Source organism: Eulemur rufifrons, chromosome 13 (genome assembly GCF_041146395.1).
Source record: "Eulemur rufifrons isolate Redbay chromosome 13, OSU_ERuf_1, whole genome shotgun sequence".
NCBI classification, from domain to species: Eukaryota; Metazoa; Chordata; class Mammalia; order Primates; family Lemuridae; genus Eulemur; species Eulemur rufifrons.
In genome coordinates, this window is record NC_090995.1 from 11,871,915 (window position 1) to 11,885,422 (window position 13,508).

General features: G+C 39.9%; 1 protein-coding gene across 1 annotated transcript in view; it reads right to left on the reverse strand.

The window, feature by feature from the left end:
- ARHGAP24 (Rho GTPase activating protein 24) overlaps nt 1–13,508 on the reverse strand; it is a 330,318-nt gene that overhangs the window by 291,197 nt on the left and 25,613 nt on the right. The gene's annotated exons all lie outside the window — the stretch shown is intronic.

Genomic DNA, 13,508 nt, shown 5'->3' on the forward strand with positions numbered 1-13,508 from the left:
GACACACAGTAAGTGCTCAATAATCAGCATGGCTTATTTACAGAATGTTATTGGTTCAAAAAGCAGTATGTCCTGAAGATTCAGCCACGGGTTTTGTCTGAGAAATTGATGACCTTCCATGCTGACTTTTATTTATCTATTTATTTTTTTTTAGAAAAATCATCAGAATTGTGTAAGCCGATTTCTTTCTTTAATGAGATGGTTAAAACGCCTAGTTTGCTGAGCTGAGTCCCGGTGGAAAGGCTATAAATCTATAACAGGAGCCACAAACTGATAACACATGGGCACGTGGCATGTGAAACTATCGACAAAAATAAGGCCATACAGAAAATGTCCAATTAGGTTGTGAATATTTTTATAAATATCACTGCAGTTGGGTATCAAAGATGTAGTTTGGAGGTTACTAAAATAGTGGATACAATGTAGCTATAGCTGAAACTAAATCAAACGATGACGGACTCTAGCTCAAAGATTAAGAGATCATACAGGGTTCCTCCATCATAAAATAGGAGTGCAAAGCCATCTCAAAAGAACCCCAAATGCAAGCAAACACAGTTGGGCAATCCACGTACATCTCCTAGCTTTCTCTCACTTCATCCCTGTCCCATTTACTGGGCTTTAGTCTGCTGCCTAACATGCTTTCTATGTCTACAAAATAGTTGGTCCACATTACAGAGCCTTAGAATTTGCACATTGAATGTATCATCTAGTCCACCACCTGTATTCAGGAGCTCACTGCACAGGGTTCCTGATGGACAGAGCAGGGAGAGGTCAAGACTACGCCTTCAGCATGGGCTGCATTTTTCTGAAGAATGAAGAGCCTTTTTCTACTTCACTCATCTATACGGGATTTATTTATTTGTAAGCTAAGTGTCCCCGTTGCTAACTGTATTTACATATTATAGGTTATGATTCCACTTAGAAATTTAACAGGCTTCTTTAAGCATGCTAAAAAAAAAAACACCACTGAAATAACATTTTTAATTTTATGCCTTCAGTTTGCCCTAAATTACACAATTATCTTTGGCTAAGTGTAAAATTTTGGCAATTATGTCATTTCTTTTCAATTTACCCTCAAGGTAAGGAAAAAAAGTGTTTCCGAGTTGATTTTATTTTGTTTTTGTTTAAAGCCACTTTTGAATCCTAAAGATCAAGAGAGTAGAATCTCGTAGACTAGTTAGATAACAAACAATCATCTAATTTCGGCTTGCTGTGAAAATGTACCCACATCCAAAGGCAAAGCATACGAGTAGCATTTACAGTCCTTGTATAATTTCCAAATCTCAGTTATGACGGTGGCCAAGATAATGGGTGTTTGGAAATACCATTCTTTATTTCCAGTCTCCACTTTATCACTTCATCGTATCACAACGAGGGAAGCATCACATTCGTGAGCTCAAGCTCCTCATGTAGTCAAAGTCAAGCACAGGTCCCTGGCTTCTGATAATGCACGTGATCTTAAGGGACCCTCAACACCCTCACACGACAATTCCAGAGAAATCTGTGACTCCACTCCGGCGTCTTAGCCGTATTTGCATTACAAGTTAAGGAAAGGAATAACTGAAGTTTAGAGCCATTAGGAAAGGTCTCATTGATGCTAGAGAGGCTGTAATGGCACGAATAATAAACGCCTATATTTGTTTAGCGAGTGTTTACGTTTCTCCCCTCCAGAGCTGCCACCCTCATCATGCTTTGATTAAATCACATCTAAAATTGATTTATGTTCTTTGAGACTTATCAGTGGATGCCAGTGAGGAGGTGCTCTGGGGCATGCACGGCTGCAAGCTCCACCTGCAAGTTCTTTTTAAAAATGGGACATCTGGGAGTCACCTTCAGTTGTCCTCAAAAGAAAATTTAAGTGGCAATTTATTATTTTCATCTTGGTATTACGACGATATTAGATGACAAAAGGGAATGTTCTAGACGTGGAGTAAGCGTCCTGAAATAGCAGAGGCCTTCCTCATTATCTAAGAAAAGAATGTGGTCTCCGTTTCTGTACGGGCCTTTGTCCTCAGGAGTGAATCGCTAACATTATCCGGATGCATCAGATACCACGCCACCGTGCCAAAGACTGGCGGAGCCACCTGGGAGTGTGTCAGCCACCAAAGGACCAAATGACCATCTTATGTGGCATGTGGTCATGTGACGAGCAGGCTATTTACATACACAGATCAGACAGAAAGGATATTGTTAGAATGAGCCAGGGAGAAGGCAAGACAAGAAGTGAAGGACTATGGTTCTACTATCTCTAAGCTGGCCTCAAAGAGTTTAAAAAAAAAAAAAAAAAAAACATGTTACTGTACAATTCATTTACTTTATGTGATGTAGATAAAGTGAGACAGGGTAACAACACAGAGCCAGGGATCTTGGTTCCGTCCCTGGCACCACCCGTTACGAACTGCAAGGCATCAGGTGTCTTACTAGAGCTCCGTGAGTGTCAGTCTCCACTTTTGAAAAGCTGGGATAGCGCCATCAACCTAGTTCGACTGTTGTGGTCGTTATAGATAATGTTTATAAAGTACCCACCACAGTATCTGACCAAATAAGAACGGTAATAAATAGTGGTGATGGAAAGAGTAGAAAAAGCAATGACACCACATTGCCTGTATCCGTCATCACTACTGTGTCACTTCTGCTGCTACTACTGTGACACTACTACTACCAACACCAGCACTTCTCACGATGCAATATATGGAGAGCGTGCTGTGAAAATAATACTAGTAGCAAGTTTGGTATCTGCTATTTTGACGTTTCATCAACTGAGTCGAAAATCAAACACAGAAGACTCTGGATGTGTGTTTGGGCTGGATCAAATGTGTAGGTTTTGTTTATCTTGTTAATGTGTTCATTTCAAGTATGCTTATCTTTACAAGGGTCTTGAATAAATCAAAGTTCAATTAAGCACCTTTATTTTCTTTTCCAGGCTTAGCTTATAGTTAGGTATTAGTAAAATGGATGTTCTTTTTCTATTCATTTTGTGAAGTTTTAATGGAATATTTGCCAGAAGAGTTCATATAAATCTTGTTTTTCTAGAATTCAAACAAAAACTGAATTGAAAACCAACACTGTTATACATTGAGATATATATTGTTTCTTGTTTATTTTAAACTTCTCAGAAATTCTGTAAGATAGGCATCAAACATTTTCAATGATTTTTAAAAGGAGACATTAATAACTCAATAGCTTTAGTTTTTCCATTGACATTCTTTTTTTTTTTTTTTTTTTTTTTGAGAAAGGATCTTGCTCTGTTGCCTGAGCTAAAGTACAATGGCCTCATCATAGCTCACTATGATTTCAAACTCCTGGGCTCAAGCGATCCTCCTGCCTCAGCCTCCTGAGTACCTATGACTATAGGTGTGCACCACCACACCTGGCTAATTTCTCTATTTTTTGTAGAGACAGGGTTCTCACTATGTTGCCCACGCTGGTCTTGAACTCCGGGCCTCAAGTGATCTTCTCACCTCTGCTTTCCAACGTGCTAGGATTACAGGCATGAAACACCGTGCCCAGCCTCCACTGACATTCTGATATAAACCACTTCTTTCTAACATAACAGCCTGTCTTTATCTTTGGTTCATGATCTTCATTGTCAAATATAAATGATAACCATAGTGGCCTTTTAAATGGGTAGAACTATCTCTAGCGAGGCAGTTCTTGTTAAGTTTTGAGGCTGTAAGACTCAGGAAAAATATGCAGTATGCTCCTAACAGAATTAAACAGATGAAAACTAGTTAAACATCAAGGTAGTTTTAATTAACTAAATAAACAATACATTAGGATCAGCAGTAGGTAGAGATCCCAAAAGGAGAGAAGTGACTCAAAGGTTGGAAATGTCACAAAGAAGAGCATGTGTGGGGATGATGTGTGATGACAATTATGGGATGTTGTTGCCAGGTTTCCAGCGGGAGGGCTGCCTGTGTTGCCCTGGGAAGGAGGATAGGAAGATGGAAGTGGATGCGTGTGGGAATGTCTGGATGGAGGTGGTCAAGGGGGAGGGGTACATGATATAGTGTTCATATACAATCATTTCAGTGATTATATATGTAATCATTTCAGTGGTTCTTAAGATCATCTGGCAGCACCTTGCCCTCTATTTATCTGATACTGTCTTTGAGACACTATGTAACTGTCAGTGTCTTGTGTCAACAATATCAGAAGCCTTCAAAGGCTAGTGTTGGGATGCGGAATTGATGAGCAAAGCATCCACCCAGAAAACGGAGTATCAGCATCATTACTTACCAGTGACACAGCATGTCATTTTGAGAGTCAGTGCATTGAGGCCATGGTTAAAGGGCTTGGGGAAAAGATCATTTCACTGAGCACATTCTACATTCATTGTTGAATGAGGCTCACCCCTCCAATCCATCCTATGCCATCATGAGCTACCTTGCTGCAACAAAGCTCTGATCTGGTTCCCGCCCTGCCCAAATTTTTAGCTGCTTCTCTGATGCATACAAGATAATATTTAAACTATACATTTAGGCCGGGTGCCGTGGCTCACGCCTGTAATCCTAGCACTCTGGGAGGCCGAGGCGGGTGGATCGTTTGAGCTCAGGAGTTCGAAACCAGCCTGAGCAAGAGCGAGATCCCGTCTCTACTAAAAAATAAAAAGAAATTAGCTGGACAACTAAAAATATATAGAAAAAATTAGCCGGGCATGGTGGCGCGTGCCTGTAGTCCCAGCTACCCGGGAGGCTGAGGCAGGAGGATCGCTTGAGCCCAGGAGTTTGAGGTTGCTGTGAGCTAGGCTGACGCCACGGCATTCTAGCCTGGGTGACAGAGTGGGACTCTGCCTCAAAATAAAAAATAAAAAAATAAACTATACATTTAGCACAGTTTTTCTTAGCCAGCTTCTCTGCCCTAACATCTCCCTCTAATCTCTTTCCCACTTCTCCAACATACTCTTTATTTTAGCAATTCTCATCCACCTCAGTGTTTCCTAAGTACGCTACCCATTGTCTCCATCTTCATTGGTCAAATCATTCTTTTCCATAAAAAAAATTCTCTTTTCCACATATTCACCCACCAACGTTCAAGCAATGCTAATTCATGCCTGCAGTTTCAAGATTTCCTGCCCCAGTCATTGTACACGTTCAACTGCATATCCTCTGAATCAGCACTGGTAGATGTGGTCACTGCGTAGACGGCAGCTGAACAAGGGTTCAGTACATCACAGGTAAAAGACAAGACAAGGGCTTATTGCAGCCCCCATGAGAAGGTAGAGAGAAGGCACAGAGAAAGGAAATTTCCTTCCCCCATCAATGCCCACACTTGCAAATATTTATTATTAATTAAATACCCACCTAGCTCTTGACACTATGTTAGGCACTACTGAGGGCTATGCCACGAGACTGGAACTCTTAGAGGGAACACTTCCTATGCCCAACCTCTTCATCAAGGAGTCCCCTACATTAAATGAAAGGAAAAGAGAGAGATAATATAGTTCAGTTTTGGCACCTGCTGTATTTCCCAGGAAAAGGAAACTGTAACCTAACAAGTCCACCAGTGTCTCTCGGGACCGACTTGCAGCTCTCCATCACCTGAGTACGCAGATTTACGGACCATTTCAAAAGTCCCTGATGACCTTTTCACCTTTTGCATCACTAAACTGAATAAATCTTACATGCTTTTCTACCCCGAATGTGGAAATTAAAACCTCTTTTATATACATTATTTGTCTTCCACAGCTGGTTTACGGTGAGAAATGAGGCCAAGAATGTTTTTGAAGCAACAATTCATCAAGTGTAAAGGCAAGGTATACGAACAGCCTCACTTTACTGGGTATGTTTTTAAATCTTCACCAAAGTAAAAAAAAAAAAGGGGGGGGGGGCGGGGGAGGCAATAATCACATGGATAGAACAAGTGGATAGGTGGTTAGCAAAACCGATCGTCTACACAGAAATATTATTGCAAGATGGAATGTGGAAAATAACGTTGGAGAACATAAGACAATGAAACCACAGACAACGAGGGCTCTGAAGGTGGAAAAAGAGCTTTCTTGTTTTTCTTTTAAAATCAACAAGCCTAAGCGGTAGCCAGTGAAGAATTCAGGGTAGGACGAGGTAAAAGAGCTCACCCGTGGCATGGTGCCCTCATCCTACAGTCAGCTGGCACAAATTGCACTCCCTCCAGAAACAAATATAATACAGCCCGATCCTAGAAGAATCGAACTGCTGTTTTGTAAGGGCTTCTGGGCTGACTCAGTAGATCTGAGAAAAGCAACTTAAATCATGCACTTTATAATTTCGTTGAGCTCTCATTTTATGCATATAAAACCTCTCTCTTCAACAAAACTGTAAACTGTCTCACTCACTCCGAAGCCCTGAAATAATAATCAATGAGAGGTTATCTAGTTGCTGATTGACTTGGCAAATGACGAACTGAGTATAGGCATGACATGAGATTCAGGTACCATAAGAAGGGGATTAGCTATGTGGGTAGGGCCAGACAGTCCTGGATTCAAAACCAACCTTTGGTGAGGAGCTTAACCTCGCTAAGCCTTTGTCTCTTCCCATGGAAAGTGGGATACTAAGTAGGTGAAAATAAGTACACAGAGTATTGGCACCTGGCTAGCATTCGATACCTATTATATGTTGCACTAAAGGGGAATTACAGAATTAAACATGATCATTATTCCAAGGTCTTTATAAAAAGACATATAAAACAAATCATAAATAAGTTTTATAAAACGTCATCTAACTAGAAAACCTCTGGGAACAAGTTATTCTTCATAGTCAGTTTTCCTGCTTAGCTAAAGATATTATGCCTCTAAGCACCAATTCTTTTTCATATTTAATTATTTGAGTTGGAAATTTTCTAAAAATACCTTATATATTTCTTTGATTCTTCCCCATGATATACTGAATATCATTTAATGTTTTCACGATAACTCTGCAATTGCTTTGTGGATATTAGTTTAGGGCACTTGGAGGTTTGTTTGTCCTAACTTCAGTGGCCTTAGATTGCTATAATTTTGAGGATTTCTGTGTGATATTTTTAGAAGGTCTCTTGTCCTTTCATGAGATGTCACTTCAAGCTGCCCGTGTGCCTGCCTGTGACATCCCCTCTGCCTTCTAATTTACTGCTTCAAACCTACATTAGATTAGATTTTCAAGGAAAAAAATCACTACGCAAGTTAGAATTGTTCTTATGTTTTGAATAAATATATATTCATATAAAATTAAATATATATCAACCCTATGAATAAGAAATGATTTTAGAAATGACTAATGAAATAATAAAAGGAGAGTCACAGCGTTTCAACCTAAAAGATAAAATTATTAGTCTGACAAAAATAGACAAATAACATTAAAAATTTAATAAACTAGGTAAGCATGGCAAGAAAGATGATTGATAAATGATTAATATTTTTATATACAAGTTCACATAAATTAATAATAAAACACTAAAATAAAGGCAACATGAAAAGCAAATCACAAAAGAAGAAATTATAGTGAATGAGCATAAAAGGAAATTTTTTTTTTTTTTTTTTTTTTTTTGCAATTGAAGAAATGTAAATTGGTTAGCTTTCTGGCTCTTAAAGTAATAATTTTTTATTTAATGTTTTTTAATTTTTAAATTTTGGCCGGGCGTGGTGGCTCACGCCTGTAATCCTAGCACTCTGGGAGGCCGAGGTGGGCGGATCGTTTGAGCTCAGGAGTTCGAGACCAGCCTGAGCAAGAGCGAGACCCCATCTCTACTAAAAATAGAAAGAAATTATATGGACAGCTAAAAATATATATAGAAAAAATTAGCCGGGCATGGTGGTGCATGCCTGTAGTCCCAGCTACTCGGGAGGCTGAGACAGGAGGATCCCTTGAGCTCAGGAGTTTGAGGTTGCTGTGAGCTAGGCTGACGCCACGGCACTCACTCTAGCCTGGGCAACAGAGTGAGACTCTGTCTCAAAAAAAAAAAATAAATAAAAAAAAATAAATTTTGCAACAGATGTCATCAGTTGTTCCATTTTCAAAAACAATTTGGCAATCAGTATAAGGAGTCATAAAAATACCCACAATTATATATATAGTATTTAGAAAAGCTATATAAGCAAAGGTAACATGATAATGCTATTGGTTTGTTGTTAAAATTTGGGAGGAGGGAAGCCTAGTTGTCCAAAAATAAAGAGTAGGTGAAGAAAATTATGTTTTATTAACACAAGTATATTTATGTGTAGGTGGGTTAGCTAAACCTGCCATATATACAGGCTTAAATATCCTATGAAACTTCTACATTTAAAACAGTGAGCTACTGACACAGGAATGGGCAGCCCAACAAACAGAAGGGAAAACCCAGAAATGGACCCAGTACCATGGAAACCTGGTACCCGATTTCCCATACAGAGTGGGTATAGGTTGGAGGGATTAGAGAAGGAAAGCAAACCTCTCTGTGTATACCTTTTTACATAATTTTTACTTCTAAAAGTTTAATTGAGAACTTTCTGGAAAGGTGAGAATAAACGTGGCTCCCTTCCCTTCCACTACTTCCGTTTTCTCTCTGCCACTCCTGATTCAGTGACTGAGTCTGCAAGTGGCTGGGGCACGAGAAGAAATCTTTGTGGGGCATTTGCCCCTGCAGGAAATGGACTATAAATAACAGAATTGCTAGAGAGACGATTAGTTACTAAATAGAGAAAAGGTGAGCAATGTGATAAGGAACTGCCATGAGAAAAGTCAAAGTTATATCCCATATGTACAGTATCATGCTGAAAGGGAGGAATTTGCTTTCTCATAGAATGAAAGTTCCAGGGATTGTAGTTAAATGGGCCATTCCACAAAGACATTCAATGCAACTGACGAGGAGATCATTTCCAGGGACAGAAAATAGGAATGGAGACTTTTTATAAGAGAACAAACTGCAGGTAAAGGCAACCTGGGCACATTCAGACCCCTGTCATGTCAGGTCTTAAGTTAGAGCAAGGGAGACATTGCAATTGTGACTTCCATCAAACCGCTAAGGACAAACACCAAAATTATAGACAAATCAGAATCAGTCAATCTGAAGAGCAGAGAAGAGAATTCAGCACCAGGGAAAAACAATCACGGAAAATCCCCCAAGCAGTAGGTAGGAAAACATTTCACAATATTAGACACATTGGGCAATTATTATTTTAGCACTCCAAGTATCTCCATGCTTCTGAGCAAGTCTCCTTTGCTAGGTAGAGCTTTATGACACAGTCGCACCCACTGGCTAAAAGGTAAGAGTTCTAGTGAGCTGAGCGTGGCAGGTGATATTGATGAGATTGATCAGACCCGTGCCAGGAGAAGAGCACTCTTATTCTCTGGTCATTAGGCTGTACGAATTTAAAGGAGATCTGCCTACAGAAAGCTTCCCTTGCCAGTGGAGAATGTAGTCTTCGAGAAAGAAACTATCATGCTAAGAAAAAAAAAAAAATGAATGTAGAGAGTCTTGACAGTGTCAGTCCAGTTCTAGTCATCCCTAACGTTACCCACCCGCCAATCCTTCCCATAGTTTGCCCATCTCAGCCCATACCTTTCTCTTTGTGCTACAACATTTCAAATTTGGTTTTTATCTTTAGTAATCCAAGAATCTTGACTAAGAGACCAGATATATATGTACGGTCAAGTCACTAAAAAAAAAAAAAAAAATACAAGAGAGCTCAAGAAAGAAAAAGGCAATAATTCTAAGTTAGGAGTCTTGAGGCAGCCGGACACAGGAGAACTGAAATTTAAACAGAAAAAAAAAAATACTTCTCCCTAAATGTGGTGTACCAATGACTTCCTATGGTTTTCAAAAGTGGGATATAAATTATGGTTATCAGACAAGAAATGGAGCACTAGTGCCCCCAGGGTTCAAAAAGGACATTGGAGCAGGAATTCCATGTGGTTGAACATGGCAGCAAATGAAAAGATTCGTACTCCCTCCACTGCCTGAAATGGTGCAGACATTCTGGATCCTGTTTCGTCTTCCCTCTAGGTGTGTACTGAAGGGTTGGCAGCCAAAGCTGAAGTGACAGTATCAAACCTACTTCTTCCCCAGCTCTCTTTGGGAATTGGATGGCAAATTCCCCATGGAATCACCTCTCGTTTGAGATGTTCCTGTGGATGAGTGAAGGGTCCAGCAACTTCTACTTCCCTCCTTCTGCGTGTTGAGCTGGAGAAATGATAGTCGTGCCTTCCGGGAAAATCTGAGATCCACATAGTCAAACTTCAAGGAATCTAAGGGTCGGGACGTGCCTCCCATGGGCAAGCACATCTGTCAAAATGGACCACACCCCTATCCTGGAGGACATGTTCCAATCCTTTGGGGTTCTCTGTCTGCTGAGGTATGAACGATCGATGGGAGTACTGAGCTTAATTGGCCTCTAATTTACTTGAACTTCTTTGTAACAAGGGAAATAATTTAAGCTTTTTCTGCCTCCATTTCTTACGCATCAAAGAATGGCTCATCATTCAGTATCAAATATTCTTAGTTTTATATTTGTCACATGTAAATTAAAGGAGCTTTTTGGGAAAAAAAAAAAAAAAAAAAAAACTCTTTGTGACAAGTTATAGAGAAATTTGACCAAGACTCAGGCTCCCCAAACTTCAATCCCATTCATTAGCCATGACCCACAGTGCTAAGTTCTCCTGGGGAGTCCCCACATTTCCAAGCAAGCCCCAAAGGCCTTGTAAATAATATATTCCTCAGCATACAGCTGTTAACACTTCAGTAAAATAGAGTTACCTCAACCATAGCTGAGTGCTCTCTGACAGCATTTTCAACATCTACGGTCCAGAAATTTTGTAATGGCCCTGAGTGACTGAAATTTAACATTTAATGAGCAACTACAGTGGGCCAGGTATTGAGCTTGGGTGTCTCTAACTATAGTAGTGACAAAAGTAACAACCTACATAATAACAATAACTAAATGAATGGCTAATATTTTCTTAGACTTAACTATGTACCGGGCATTTTGCTAAATATTATTTCATTTAATCCTCACAGCACCGTAAGGTAGAAACTAATGATCTACATGTTACAGTTGAAGCTCAGTGAGATCCAGTCATTTGCCAAAGGGCACATAATGACTTTGTAGAGGAAATGAGACCACAACTCAGACTGCCCGTAATGGGTTGGATTGCGCGCCCACAAGTTAGATATAGTGAAGTTCTAACCCCCACCACCTCAGAATGCTGCCTTATTTGGAAATAAGGTTGTTGCATAGATCATTACTTAAGGTGAGACCATACTGGAGTAGGATGGCCTCTAATCCAGTATGACTGATGTCTTCAGAGGCAGAAAGCCATGTGAGGACAGAGGGACACACAGGGACAAGGCCACGTGACAACAAAGGCAGAGAGAAGAGTTAAGCAGTTGCAAGCCAAGGTGAATGCCAAAGACGGCCAGCAAACCAGCAGAAGACACAGGGACCAGCAGGGAAGGGTCCCCTGCAGGCGTCACAGGGAGCACAGCCCTGCTGCTGACCCCTTGACTTTGGACTTCTAACCTCCCAAACCGTGAGACAATGAATTTCTATTGTTTTAAACCCCCCAGTTTGTGGCACATGTTACAGCAGCCCTAGAAAACTAATACAATGCGTAGCTCCAAAGCCTTCAGAATGCAATGTTTTAACGCCACATCAGTTTGAAGTTCTTCCTAGATGATGAGAGAAACATTTAACGACACAAAAAAAATACACATAATTTTTCAATTGTATTCAATTCAGGTTACACAAAGATCCACCTAAGACAGACACTTTTAAAAACCAGAACTCTTATTCTCTGCCTCAGCTGTGGCAAATACCAATTTTTGTAGTTATTTTTAAATGTTTTATAAAATAGCTTAACTCTATCCTTTTAAATTACTGGAATCGCCAACATTTATCCTGAAGCAATTTTCATCTTCAGAAAGGACTCTTTGTCTTTTGTGGGCGGCTGTCAGACTGTCTTAGCTGAGATACCGCACTGTGAGAAGTCATCTAGAAGGCACAGACTAATACCAGGGTGGGCAAACAGGACGAGTTTACACAATACGCAGTTCCCAGGCAGCCAGCATTTTGCTGAAGCTGAGCCAAGGGCCGTGAAAGTAGAGACTCAGTAGAGAGAGAGAGAGGGAGAGAGGAAGGGTATATTGAAGACATACTGTCATGAAGATGAGAACGAAAGAAATAGACGTAAGAGGAACAGCAGAGTGAAGAAAGCAGAGGAGGAAGAAAAAATGAGCGTGGAGAGAGGAGAGAGCTTTGTGGGGAGCCTGGGAAGGAAGAGGGAAGGAAAGAAAGGAGGGGAGAAGAGAAAGGGAGAGAAGGAAAAGGGGAAAATGACAGAGTGGGAAAAAGAGAGAGAGGGAAAGAGAGAAGGAGAGAGGGAAAGAGGGAGGGAGAGGAGAAAGGGAGGGAGTGAAGGAAAGAAAGAGAAGGAAAGAGAGAGGGTGAGAGAGAGGAAGAGAAGGAAGGAGAGTGGAGGAAGGAGAGGGAGAAAAGGGAAGGAGAGAGAGAGGAGAGGAAGTGGGAGAGAGAATAGGAAGGAAAATATGCTGAATATGTGTGAAGGTGTGAATTTTGTCCTTCTGTTCACTGATATGCACAGCAGGCATTGTCTTCAGTCTTAGTCTGAGCTGAAACCAAATGAACTAAGACACATTCCACGGCACTTTTTCACAACGATAAGTATCCAACCAAACACCCAGAGGAAGGAAATACTCTAATAAAACTGTCATTTTTTTTTCTCATCTTGGCAAAGTCTTTTCTCTAAAACAAAAGAGCAGTGTATATTCCTATCACTTTAATTCGCAGAGTCCCTTTTAAGAGCCGCCATATCACATGCAATATTTGAACACCATCAAAGCCCAAGTTTTCTGGTGCCAAGAGCCAAGTGTGCTTATGGTTTGATCTTTGAGAAATATTTCTGGATAGTAAAGATCAAGGGCCATACACATGGAGGCACATCTTGTCCCCACTCTCTCTTTGTGCTGTTAGAACATCACATTTATTAGGAGCAGGGCTTTCCAGCAATGCACACAATTACAGCAGCCCATGATACAAAAGTAGCATTTTAAAATGCAATATATTTGATTTATAATTGATTTATATTGACATATAATCAATATATTTGATATATAACCATAATATATATTTATTATTATAAATATAAATATGTTCATAATTAGACATCCCATGAAAAGCTTCAAAGTTCAAACAAAATAAAACCATCCTTTAATATAATCAAACCAGGAAAAGCATCATGAAAAAGCAAAACGAAAATCAGCAGCATTACAGGAACAGATTCCAAACCAGATCTTGACTGTTGTGCTTTAGGAATAAACATGCTACCAGGTTGGAGCAGACGAGCATTTCAAAACACATGGATAAACAAAGAGTTCTTCAGAGAGAAACTGTTCCTCAGGTATGACTTCAAATTTCTGTGCTAGAAAGTGTTTACATATAGTGAGAATTTTGCTTCTGTAACACATTGCATATATTTTCAAATGCACGTATGTCTTTTTATAATCTATATATCCCTTTTCCTTGAATTTTAGAGTTTCTTAAAATTCGATTAAGAAATGTCCAG